The sequence below is a fragment of the Tachyglossus aculeatus genome, chromosome 3 (assembly GCF_015852505.1).
Source record: "Tachyglossus aculeatus isolate mTacAcu1 chromosome 3, mTacAcu1.pri, whole genome shotgun sequence".
Taxonomy (NCBI): Eukaryota; Metazoa; Chordata; class Mammalia; order Monotremata; family Tachyglossidae; genus Tachyglossus; species Tachyglossus aculeatus.
The window spans coordinates 107,872,078-107,884,094 of NC_052068.1; the positions used below are offsets into that span (position 1 = coordinate 107,872,078).

The 12,017-nt window shown below is 42.9% G+C and overlaps 1 pseudogene; it reads right to left on the reverse strand.

The window, feature by feature from the left end:
• Positions 1–513: 513 nt before the first annotated feature.
• On the reverse strand, positions 514–1,413 carry LOC119925381 (annotated as a pseudogene).
• Positions 1,414–12,017: the final 10,604 nt, after the last annotated feature.

Sequence of the window (12,017 nt, forward strand, 5' to 3'; positions counted from 1 at the left end):
CTTAGTACAGTGCTCTGCACCCTGAAGGCGCTCAATAAATACTACTGATTGATTGGTCCAAGAATGGGGCCTGGAAATACAACCTGTATGCTAATTCAAACATTCAAGAGTATTTATTGCATGCTTACTGCATGCAGAGCATTGTACTAAGTGCTTGGGAAGTACAAATGGGCAATATATAGAGATAGTGCCTACGAAACAACGGCTCACAGTCTAGAAGGGGGAGACAGACAACAAAACAAAACAAGTACATAGATGTCAATACCATCAGAATAAATGGAATTATAGCTATATATACATCCTTAATAAAACAAATATGGTTAATATGTACTAATGAAATGAACAGAGTAATAAATGTGCACAAATATATACAAGTGCTGTGGGGAGGGGAAAGGAGTAGGGCAAAGAGGGGCGGTGACAGGGAGGGGAGGAGGAAGAGGAGAGGAGAGCTAATGCACAATGCTATGCTAAAGTATACAGAAAACATAAGAAATGGAAGTCAATTTTATGCATTTATTTTCTTTCTGATAACACTTTCGTACACCATACCTTTCTCATGGCATTTTTCATGTCGGTGTATCTCACCATGTAGATGAAGGGGTTGAACATGGGGGCGATGATGGTGTAAAAGATGGCAAACACTTAATCCTCGCTGATGGAATTGGCCATGGGAATATAAATCAAGATGAGGGGCAAGAAAAACATGAGTACCACGGTGATGTGCGAACCACAGGTAAAGAGAGCTTTGTGCCGTAAAATGATGAGACAGGAAACAATCAAGGCAAAAAAAGTTAGTAGGGACAGAACACCCGTGCTGGCAATGATTGAGACGTTGACAAAATAGGTCGCGGTACAGACGAGCTTCAGCAGAGGAAGCACATCACAGAAATAATGGTCAATCTGATTGGGGCTACAGAAAGCTAGCTGTACCATGATGAAAATCTGCACGATCGAATGCAAAAAAGCCCCTACAAAAGAGGCCAAGACCAACGTGTGGCAAGTCTGCTGGCTCATAACCATCAGGTAGTGGAGAGGCTTGCAGACGGTGACATAGCAATCGTAAGCTATGGCCACTAGGATGAATATCTTGGCATCGCTGAAGAAGTGAGAACGAAAGAGTTGGACCATGCAGGAGTTGTAGGTGATGGTTTTTCTTTCCACCAATACGCCCGCGATCATTTTAGGAGCAACTGTGGAGGTGAGGCAGATGTCCACGGTGGACAGGGAACTGAGGAAAACGTACATAGGCTGCTGACTAAGATGGCTGTTTCTGATGGTGATGAGGATAAGAACGTTGCCCAACAAGATGGCTAAATAACAAAGTAAGAACAGCACAAAACAAGTTACCTTCCTCTTTTGGTTTGGGAGCAGACCCCCGGAGACAAACTCTGTGATGTTGTTTGAATTCTCCATCAGGTCGGCCAACGTGATCAGTGTACAGAAGGTGGATATTTACCTGAATCAGCCAAATTGAGAAATATCAAGCATTACTAATTTTGAAGCACTAGCTCAGAACACAGGTCCTCATTCTGAGTATAAATGGAAGGACTGCTGTACTATTAAGAATACATTAAAATATAATAATAATGATGATCATGGTGATTATGAAGGGAGTGAGAAAGGCAATAGGAAGTTTCCAGTGCTATACTAAACATTAGGTAGACATAAGGTAATTAAATCAGACACAACCTAGTTTTGGGCATGTTCCTTAGCTTCTCGGTGCTTCAGTGTCTTCAGCTGCACAATGGGGATAAAATATCTGTACCCCCTTCCTCTTAGAATGTAAGCCTCCACGAGATATTTTATCCCTATTGTACAGATGAAGAAACGGAGGCACTGAGAAGTTATGGAACTCAACCAAGGTCCCACAGTAGTCAACTAGAACTAAAAGCCAGAGTCCTGGGCTCTAATTAATACCTCATCCCATAATATTTGCTGAGATCATTTTTCTAAGTGAAAACATACTGGAAAGGTCATTGTATACACCACAATTCATTGTTTACAAATTTACTGTAAGCAGTTCAAGATATAAATGGAGTCTATAACGCTTCTCAACCCCACTATCATTAAGTTTTTTCAGGATGCATTTTTTTCACCAGTTTTTACAAGTTCAATATTACTTGGTAGTTATACAGAGTTTCTGCTAGTATTTTCAAATATGAGGAGATCTGAGGTGCAGGTTCGATGCCAGGGCCTGAAAGAAAGAGATTTAAAGAGAAATGCATAAGCAGTCATAAGGACAGAAAAATAAAGAGACAGAGATAAAATGGGCAGGGCAGAAGAGAGCTGTCTGATAAACTTAGATTCATCTTCCGAAGAGTCCTATTAGCAATACTGTTCAGGTAGAGCCTTACATTAATATGAAAAACCAACAGCAACATCTTTGACAAGTGAAGAGCTGTGGTCGAACATTCCAGAGAAGTGATCTGGGAAACAGAGTGAAGTATGGACCGGAAGAAAGAGAGAAAAGAGGCTGGGAGATGAGTGAGGAGGGCTGGTAGAGTAGTTATGTTAGGATAAGACAAGTGCCTAGACCAGTGTGGTGGCCATCTGGGTGAAGAGGAAGAGGCCGGTTCTGGGAAAGTTGTAGTAGTAAAACCAAAAGCAATTTGCCACAGCCTGAATATTTGGGTTGAAAGAGAGGGAGGAGTTGAAGATATGGCTTATGTGGCATTATTCTCACATAGAGAATTCATCCAAAAACATGATTTCAGCTATTCCCTGATCGCCCCAAAATATCTCTGTAGCCCTGACCTCCCAAACCCTAGCCAATCCCCCATCTCCTCCTGCCTCCACATCATGTCCATTTGTCAAAGTCTAAAATTGAATTTCTCAGCTTCTCTTCTAATCCTCTTCTCTTCCATTCTGTCCATCTACAGTCAATCAATCAGAGGTATTTACTGAACACTTACTATGAGTGAAAAAATTGTACTAAACGTTTAGGAGAAAACAATAGATTTGGTGAACAGGGAAACAGTCAGGGAAACACATTAAAATAAAATACAGGAAGGGAATGCAAGGGTATATGCATCAGCACGTCACATTCCACCTCGCCTCCCTATCCTCTTTACCCAATCTTGAGGACCAGATTACTGCTCTCAACTCCCACCCTCACCACTCAGCTCAACTCACTCGCTCCCCTTTCCCTTTGCCACTCTTGTATAACTACCCCACAGCCTTGGATCACTCCAACTGTCCACCTCCTTTGCTCTTATGCTCGAGATGCTGAACGTTGCAGGCAAAAGTCTAAATACCAAGTCAACCTCATTCACTTCAAGTTTATCCTTTGCTGCCTTAACTCTGCCCTCTTCTCTGCCAAGCAAAACTATTTCTTCTCCCTTATTGACACCCATGCCCATCATCCCCGTCAGCTTTTCCGTACATTTAACTCCCTTCTCAGGCCCCCTGTTCCTCCCTCTCTTCCATCCCTCACCCCCAACGATGTGGCCTCCTGCTTAGTTAGTATAATTACCTCCATCAGGTGTGAGCTCCCCAAAGTCACCCCTCCCCCTTCTCTATCCTCCCAGCTCTCACCCCTCTCTGCTACTCTCCCATCCTTCCCAGCAGTATCTTCAGATGAGATCTCCTCCCTCCTCTCAAGTCGTACTCCATCCACCTGTGCTTCTGACCCCATTCCCTCTCATCTTATGAAATCCCTCTCCCCTTCCCTCCTCCCCTCCTTAACTTCCATTTTCAACCGCTCACTCTCCACTGATTCCTTCCCCTCTGCCTTCAAACATGCCCACGTCTCCCCCATCCTAAAAAACCCTCTCTTGAAACCACCTCCCCTTCTAGTTACCTCCCTATCTTCCTCCTACCCTTCCTTTCCAAACTCCTAGAATGAGTCGTCTACACCCGTTGCCTCGAATTTCTCAATGCCAACTCTCTCCTTGATCCCCTCCAATCTGGTTTCCATCCTCTACACTCCACTGAAACTGCCCTCTCAAAGGTCACCAATGACTTCCTTCTTGCCAAATCCAACGGCTCCTACTCTATCCTAATCCTCCTCGACCTCTCAACTGCCTTTGACACTGTGGATCACCTGCTTCTCCTCAACACACTATCCAACCTTGGGTTCACAGACTCTGTCCTCTCCTGTTTCAACTCTTATCACTCCAGCCGTTCATTCTCAGTTTCCTTTGCAGACTCCTCCTCCCCATCCCATACCCTCACTGTAGGGGTTGCTCATAGGGTTGTTCTTGATCCCCTTCTGTTCTATATCTACACTCACTCCCTTGGTGAACTCATTCGCTCCCACAGCTTCAACTATCATCTGTACACTGATGACAGCCAAATCTACATCTCTGCCCCTGCTCTCTTTCCCCCTCCAGGCTCGTATCTCCTCCTGCCTTCAGGACATCTTCATCTGGATGTCTGTCTGCCATCTAAAACTCAATATGTCCAAGGCTGAACTCTTTATCTTCCCTTCCAAACCCTGCCCTCTCCCTGACTTTCCGGTCACTGTACACAGCATTGCCATTCTTCCCGTCTCACAAGCCCACAACCTTGGTGTCATCCCCTACTCCGCTCTCTCGTTCACCCCACACACCCAGTCTGTCGCCAAAATCTGCCGGTCTCACCTCCGCAACATCTCCAAGATCTGCCCTTTCCTCTCCATCCAAACCGCTACTTTGCTGGTTCAATCTCTCATCCTATCCCAACTGGATTACTGCATCAGCCTCCTCTCTGATCTCCCATCCTCCTGCTTCACCACACTTCAGTCTATACTTCACTATGCTGCCCGGATTATCTTTGTGCAGAAATGCTCTGGGCATGTTACTCCCCTCCTCAAAAATCTCCAGTGGCTGCCTGTCAACCTACGAATCAAGCAAAAACTCCTCACTCTCGGCTTCAAGGCTCTCCATCACTTAGCCCCCTCCCACCACATCTCCCTACTCTCCCAGCCCAACCCAGCATGCACCCTCTGCTCCTCTGCCTCTAACCTCCTCACTGTACCTCATTTTCGCCTGTCCCGCCGTCGACCCCCGGCCTATATCCTTCCCCTGGCCTGGAATGCTCTCCATCCACACATCCGCCAAGCCAGCTCTCTTCCTCCCTTCAAAGCCCTACTGTGAGCTCAGCTCCTCCAGGAGGCCTACCCAAACTGAGCCCCCCTTTTTCCTCTCCTCCTCCACATCCACCCTGCCCTACCTCCTTCCTGTCCCCACAGTACCTGCATATATGTTTGTACAGATTTATTACTGTATTTATTTTACTTGTACATATTTACTCTTCTATTTATTTTGTAAGTGATATGCATATAGCTTTAATGCTATTTGTTCTGACCATTTTGACACCTGTCTACATGTTTTGTTTTGTTGTCTGTCTCCCCCTTCTAGATTGTGAGCCCGTTGGTGGTTAGGGATCGTCTCTATATGCTGCAAACTTGTACTTCCCAAGCGCTTAGTACAGTGCTCTGCACACAGTAAGCGCTCAGTAAATACGATTGAATGAATGAATGAATATTAGGATATGTGCAATAAGTGTGGGGGTGAGGGTCGGATGAGGATCAAATTGCTTAAATCTCCATTGTCAGTGTTACCCTCCTCCTAGTATCTGAAAGTAACATCCTTGGTGTCTTCGTCAGTTTCAGCCCATATGCCACGTTGTTTCCTGGGTCTTTGTCCTCTTTATTGTAAGCTCAGTGAGGACAGGGAACATGTCTACCATGGTCCCTGTAACCCTTGTAACACCTTGTAACACCCCCCCCCAGCGCTTAGATCAGCGCTCTGCACATAGTAAGCGCTTAACAAATGCCATTATCAATGTCTACTAACTTTTTTACATTGTATGCTCCCAAATACCTAGTACAGTGCTCTGCACACAGTAAGTGCTCAATACATACCACTGATTGATTGATTGATCTTCTTGAAGCTAAATTCCTTTCCCCTCTCCTCAAACCCCTCCAATGTTTTCCCACTTTTCCCTGGATAAGACAATAAACTCCTACCATTGGTGTTCTCCATTTTACCTATTGGCCCTTCTAACTTGCTACACCCCAGGTTTTTTTGTTTCGTTTCATTTTTTATGGTATTTGTTAAGTACTTACTATATGCCATACACTGTACTAAGCATGGGGAAGATACAAGCTAATCAGGTTGGACACAGTTCATGTCCCACAAGGGGCTCACATTCTTAATCCCCATTTTACAGAAGAGGTTACTGAAACACAGGGAAGTGAAGTGACTTGCCCAAGGTCACAAGCCATACAAGTGGTGGAGCTAGGATTTGATGTCAGGTTTTTTCACTCCCACGTCCGAAGTCTATCATCCACACAGCTATGCTGCTTATCAATTCATACTCTTCCTCATCTAGAATCCTCGCCCTTTTCCAGTCTATCAATCACAATTATTGAAAACTCCTATATCTCGCTCTCCCTGCCCCAACAGCATGAAACTTCTTTCCTCCACAAACTCATCAGAACTCAACAATCTACATGTTAGTAGCCTGCCTACAATCCCACCTTCTCCAAAAAGCCTTCCCCAAGTTTTTCACCAACACCCTCAGTGGCATAAACCTCACAGCCAACTCTAACACTAGTGTATTCATTTCTAAACCAACCTCAGCATGATATAAATCTTCTAACCCATCTTTAGCATTTTAATGCGATATTCAAATATTTTGTTTTGATTCCCCACTTGGTAAATATTATTATGCCTGTTTCCCTTGTAGAGGTGGCAGTTCCTGTAGAAAAGGAATATGTCTTCTTCTCCTGTACATTGTTCTCAGCAGGATCTCAATCAAAAGCATTACTACTACAACTATAACTGCTACTACTACTACTCCTAAATGAGAGACAGATAGTTCAGAAAACTTACGGTTTTTGAATCTGCCAACTCCAAGACGTTTAATTGGCATCTCTAACTCTTTCCTGAAGGCAGTTTAAATCTTCTATATCAGCATGAAAAGAAACACCAGAAAAAAAGTTTGGACTTGACAGCCATATTCACCACAGACAAATATTTGCGTCTTTTGATTCTCAGCAATTGTCCCTTTAATTCAGTCAGTCAATAAATATGTATTTATTGGGCACTTACTGTGTGCAGAGCACTCTACTAATCTCTTGGGATAGTACAACAATTGGCTCTCAGATTTGATTTCCAGGCATTCCGGGTTGAGAGACAGATTTTAGAGGGGAGCAAAGGTCTGAGACTTTTGAGCTGAGGTTTGTCGTGCAGTTATCTCTTCACTCCCAAAACAGCAATAGCTGTAAGTAACAGCAGTCAGTAGGCTTAGAGCCCACAGACTTTGGAGTTTCTGTGAAAGCCTGTGCTAAATGGATAGAGAGGGATATTTAGAGGGAAATATTTAAATTCCCTTAAGCGATCTTGAGAGTTATGCCTAAGGGTATTTCACTCCTGTTTCTTCAGAAAAGTTGAATAAAGCATTGTACCATGAATCTCCATGCCACCCCCGACACCGTGCCCTACCTCCTTCCCCTCCCCACAGCACTTGCATATATTTGTACAAATTTATTACTCTATTCATTTTACTTGTACTTATTTACTACTCTATTTTGCTAATGAGGTACACATAGCTATAATTCTATTTATTCTGATGGTTTTGACACCTGTCTACATGTTTTGTCTTGTTGTCTGTCTCCCCCTTCCAGACTGTGATCCCGTTGTTGGGTAGGGACCATCTCTATACGTTGCCCCCTTGTACTTCCCCAGCGCTTAGTACAGTGTTCTGCATGCAGAAAGCTCTCAATTAATAAGATTGAATGAATGAATGAATCATTTAGATGATGTATGGAACTAATCTTTGATTCACTGTTCTTAACACAGCTTTTCAGCCTTCCTTACTCATGCTTACAGTCCACTTCACATGCACAGTAGTGGTAATAGTATTAAGGTTCTTACCGTGTACTCTACTACTGTTCACTGCTGTACTAGGCCCTGGGAGAGGTGGGAATTAGACAAGGTTCTTGTCCTTTTCAGGGCTCATAAAGCACCAATTGTATACGTCATGCTATTTCATTAAAGTATCAAAGACATTCCTTGATTAAAACAATTATATAATAATAATATAATAATAATAACTGTGAGATTTGTTTAAACACATACTATGTGCCAAACACTGTGATAAGCACTTGGGTAGATTCGAGGTTATCATTCTCCTGAGGTGCTTTCAACTTTAATACAAATCTCGGTAAGGATAATTTGGAATGCAATGAGATATATTGGTGATTATTAATTTTAAAATTACGAGTAATTTTGTAAGGGAAAAGTCTATTGGAAGGAATCTTTCTGGGCAATAATCCCATTTCAAAGATGAGAAAATGGAACTAAAGAGAAGCTGAATGTCGTACTCAAGGTGAAACAACGGAGGGCTGTTCAATTTGGAATTATTATGCAGGTTTCTGGCCCCAAAGACCTTGTTGTCACTATGCTTAGTACCTGTTCTATTAAAAAAAATGGCTTGTTAATCTTGAACTTCACTTCAGTGGGTGCCCTCTCATTCTAGTATTCAATCACGGGTATTTTGTGAGTGCTTCCTCTGTGAAGAATGCTGTCCTAAGTGCTTGGAAGAATACAACAGAAAAGCAGTGTGCTTAGTGGAAAGAGCACGGGCTTGGGAGTCAGAGGTCGTCGGTTCTAACACCGCCTCCACCAATTGTCAGCTGTGTGACTTTGGGCAAGGCACTTAACTTCTTTGTGCCTCAGCTACCTCATCTGTAAAATGGGTTCTAAGATTGTGAGCCCCACGTGGGACAACCATATTACCTTCTATCTAGTCTAGTGCTTAGAACAGAGCTTGGCACATAGTAAGCGCTTAACAAATGCTATTATTATTATTATTGTTGTTATTATTATTGTCACTGGGCATGATCCCTGCCCTTTCGTTGCTGACAATTTAGTGGAGAAGACTAAAATTAATCATGGTAGGGGGAAGCAATGTAGTGTGTTGGGATTTTTTTACTGTTCAAAGTTGCCATGATTTGGGTGGAGCACCAAGTGAGTTTTAATAACCTGTTGAGTGCCCCACACAGGGAATTAAATTCAATAGGAAAGTTGCCATGTCAGTTTAATTCAACCTCTCCTTCCATTGGAGGTCAGGTTTCTTTGACATTCCAGCTCAGATAGGAAGGGGTCTGGATTTGAGTGGTAGTAGCAGCTGCACTCGCACGTACCTTGCATCATCATCCATTTACATGGATAAATAATGTCATATTTATTGAGCATTTACTGGGTGCAAGGCACTGTACTAAGCGCTGGGGAAGATAAAATATAACAAAGTTGCAAACACATTCCTGGCCCACAGCGAGGTTACAATCTAAAGGGTACAATCTCAGTCTGCAATGAATACTTCTTCCCTCCTCCACACTCTGCCATGATACAGCCATCAGCTTTATGCTCAAAGAAGTGTCAGCCCGACCCTTCTCATCACCATCATCATCATGATTACCACTGAGCCTCTTCTGTACCAGTTGTTTTAGCGCATACGATTGAAGTAAGAGGCAAGGCCCCTGACTTCAAGGAAATTACACGCTATAGAGGTAGAGGAGAAAACACCAAGTAATCAATTAATCAGTCAACCAATGTGCAGGGTAATGCAGAGCACTGTTCTAGGGACCTGGGAGAGTATGGTGAAGTTTTTGTTTTATTTTATTTAGTTTTAATAGTATTTGTTATGCACTTGATATGTGTCATGCACCATTCTAAGCACTGGGGTTGATATAAGTGAATTAGGTGAGGTACAGTCCCTGTTCTACATGGGATTCACAGTCTAGTAAGAGAGAGAACAGGTATTGAATCGCCATTTTTCAGCTGATGATACTGAGGCACAGAGAAGTTAAGTAACTAAGCTAAGGACACACAGCAGGCAAGTGGTGGAGCAAGGATTAGAATCTGGCCCTCTGGCTCCCAGACCCGTGACATTGCCAAGCTGCTTCCTACCATGTGAGGCAGGATCCCTGTTCTCAGTGATATTTCGAACTGAAAGGTAGTGATATTTCCAACTAAAAGGTAAGACTGATATAAACTCATTTACAGATAGGAGGAAGACAAAAATGGAAAGATAGATATGAAGATGAGTAACTGCTTCAAAGATAAAGGACGTAATTCAGTATTTATAGAGGCAGTTACTGCTTGTGCATGCACGTGTGTGGATGCAAATGTTGAAAGTATATGACTTAAGGAGAGGAAAATTAACTGGGGAAATTGCCCAGCATAAAATAGCTAGAGGAGAGCATAACTTCAGAAGGACATAAATTTCTTACTTTGTTTAAGAGTCAAACTCTGGCCAAGTGGATAAGCCCATATATTTGAGGAGGGGGAACATGGAATGAAAGTATACAGCAATGAACTGAAGAGCTAAGCCTGTGCTCTGCCCTTTATTAGGCCTCCCCAGTGATGATTCAATGACAGCATTTCATGCTAACATTCACTGGGTTGGGCATGATTTTTAAAAAAATCTAAAGCATCATCCCTTGACTGTTGTTGCTGCTTACTTGTCTATAATTAAATTGAGCCAGACCTCTCTGACTGCTACATATCAAAATAATTGACTGATAGTTTCTCAGCTATGCCCCACTGCACCGCACTGGTCAATCAATAGCATGTACTTAGAACCTGCACCAAATGCCTGGGAGAATGCAACAGAACTAGAATGCATAATGCATTTTGGGTAGGACAAATCTCCTACAGTTCTACCGTGGGAATGCTGTAAGAAGCCTGGGAACCCAGGAATTTCCAAAACCTGCTCAGGGACAAACTCTACTTTGCTTCGAAAATAGACAAATGAAGTCTGGATTTTTTTTAAAATTCGTATTCTGAGACAGTAAGGAATAATATGAAATATTGTCAACAGTGAGAATCAGATGGAGAAAGTGAGAAGAAAGATAGGCAAAAAAAGAAGGCTGCTGATGAGGGAGAGGAAAAACAAGGTGACCTGTGCTTCCTATTGCTTCTTCTTTCTCCAAACTTCCATTCTAATAAATTGGAAACTTTAGGAAGATAACAGGACTAAGGTAGCCACTGGAGAGTCCACCGGACTACTGTGGCCAACTGAGGACTAGTTCTCTTAAATGATTCAGTCTCTAAAAAGGAGAGCAGGTGCCCTAAGAGGCCCATTGCTTATTTGAGTGACTACAGGCTGCGATGGGAAGATCTCCTTTTGGTACGGTGCCATACCATCTTAGGGAACCCTGCAATGGCCCTCGCCGGGACAATAGAACAATGGTTAAAACCATTAAAATCCCTTCGGAAACATAAAACATGTGACTTGCAGATTGTAGGGTGTGGACGGGATTTCTTTTTTAGTGCTTACTCTGTGTCAGGGACTGTATTAAGCGCTGGGGTAGATACAAGCTAATCTGGTTGGACACAGTCCATGTCCCTCATGGGGTTTACAATCTTAATCCCCATTTTACAGGAGAGGTAACTGAGGCCCAGAGAATAATAATGATAATAATAATAATAATAATAATAATAATAACAATAATGACATCTGTTAAGCATTTACTATGTGTGAAACACTGTTTTAAGTGCTGGGGAGAATACAAGGTGATCAGGTTGTCCCCTTTGGGATCACAGTCTTAATCCCCATTTTACAGATGAGGTAACTGAGGGCGCAGAGAAGTTGAGTGACTTGCCCAAAGTCAAAGAGCTGACAAGTGGCAGAGCCAAGATTAGAACTCATGACCTCTGACTCCCAAGCCTGGACTATTTCCACTGAGCCACGCTGCTTCTCAAAGAAGTGAAGAAGTTACGTGACATGCCCAAAGTCCCACAGCAGACAAGTGGTGGATTCAGAATTAGAACTCATGTCCTCCTAATTTACAGCCTGGTGGTCTTGCCATTAGACCATGTTACTTTGATGTGACCAAAGAGATTAGGGGATGTGGAAGGACATTCTTGACAGTGAGCTCATTGTGGACAGAGATTGTCTCTTTTTGTTGCTGAATTGTACTTCCCAAGTGCTCAGCAGAGTGCTCTGCACACAGTAAGTGCTCAATAAATATGGTGGATTGAATTAATGGGAACGTGCGATGGGAGTCACAAGCACGTAAACCT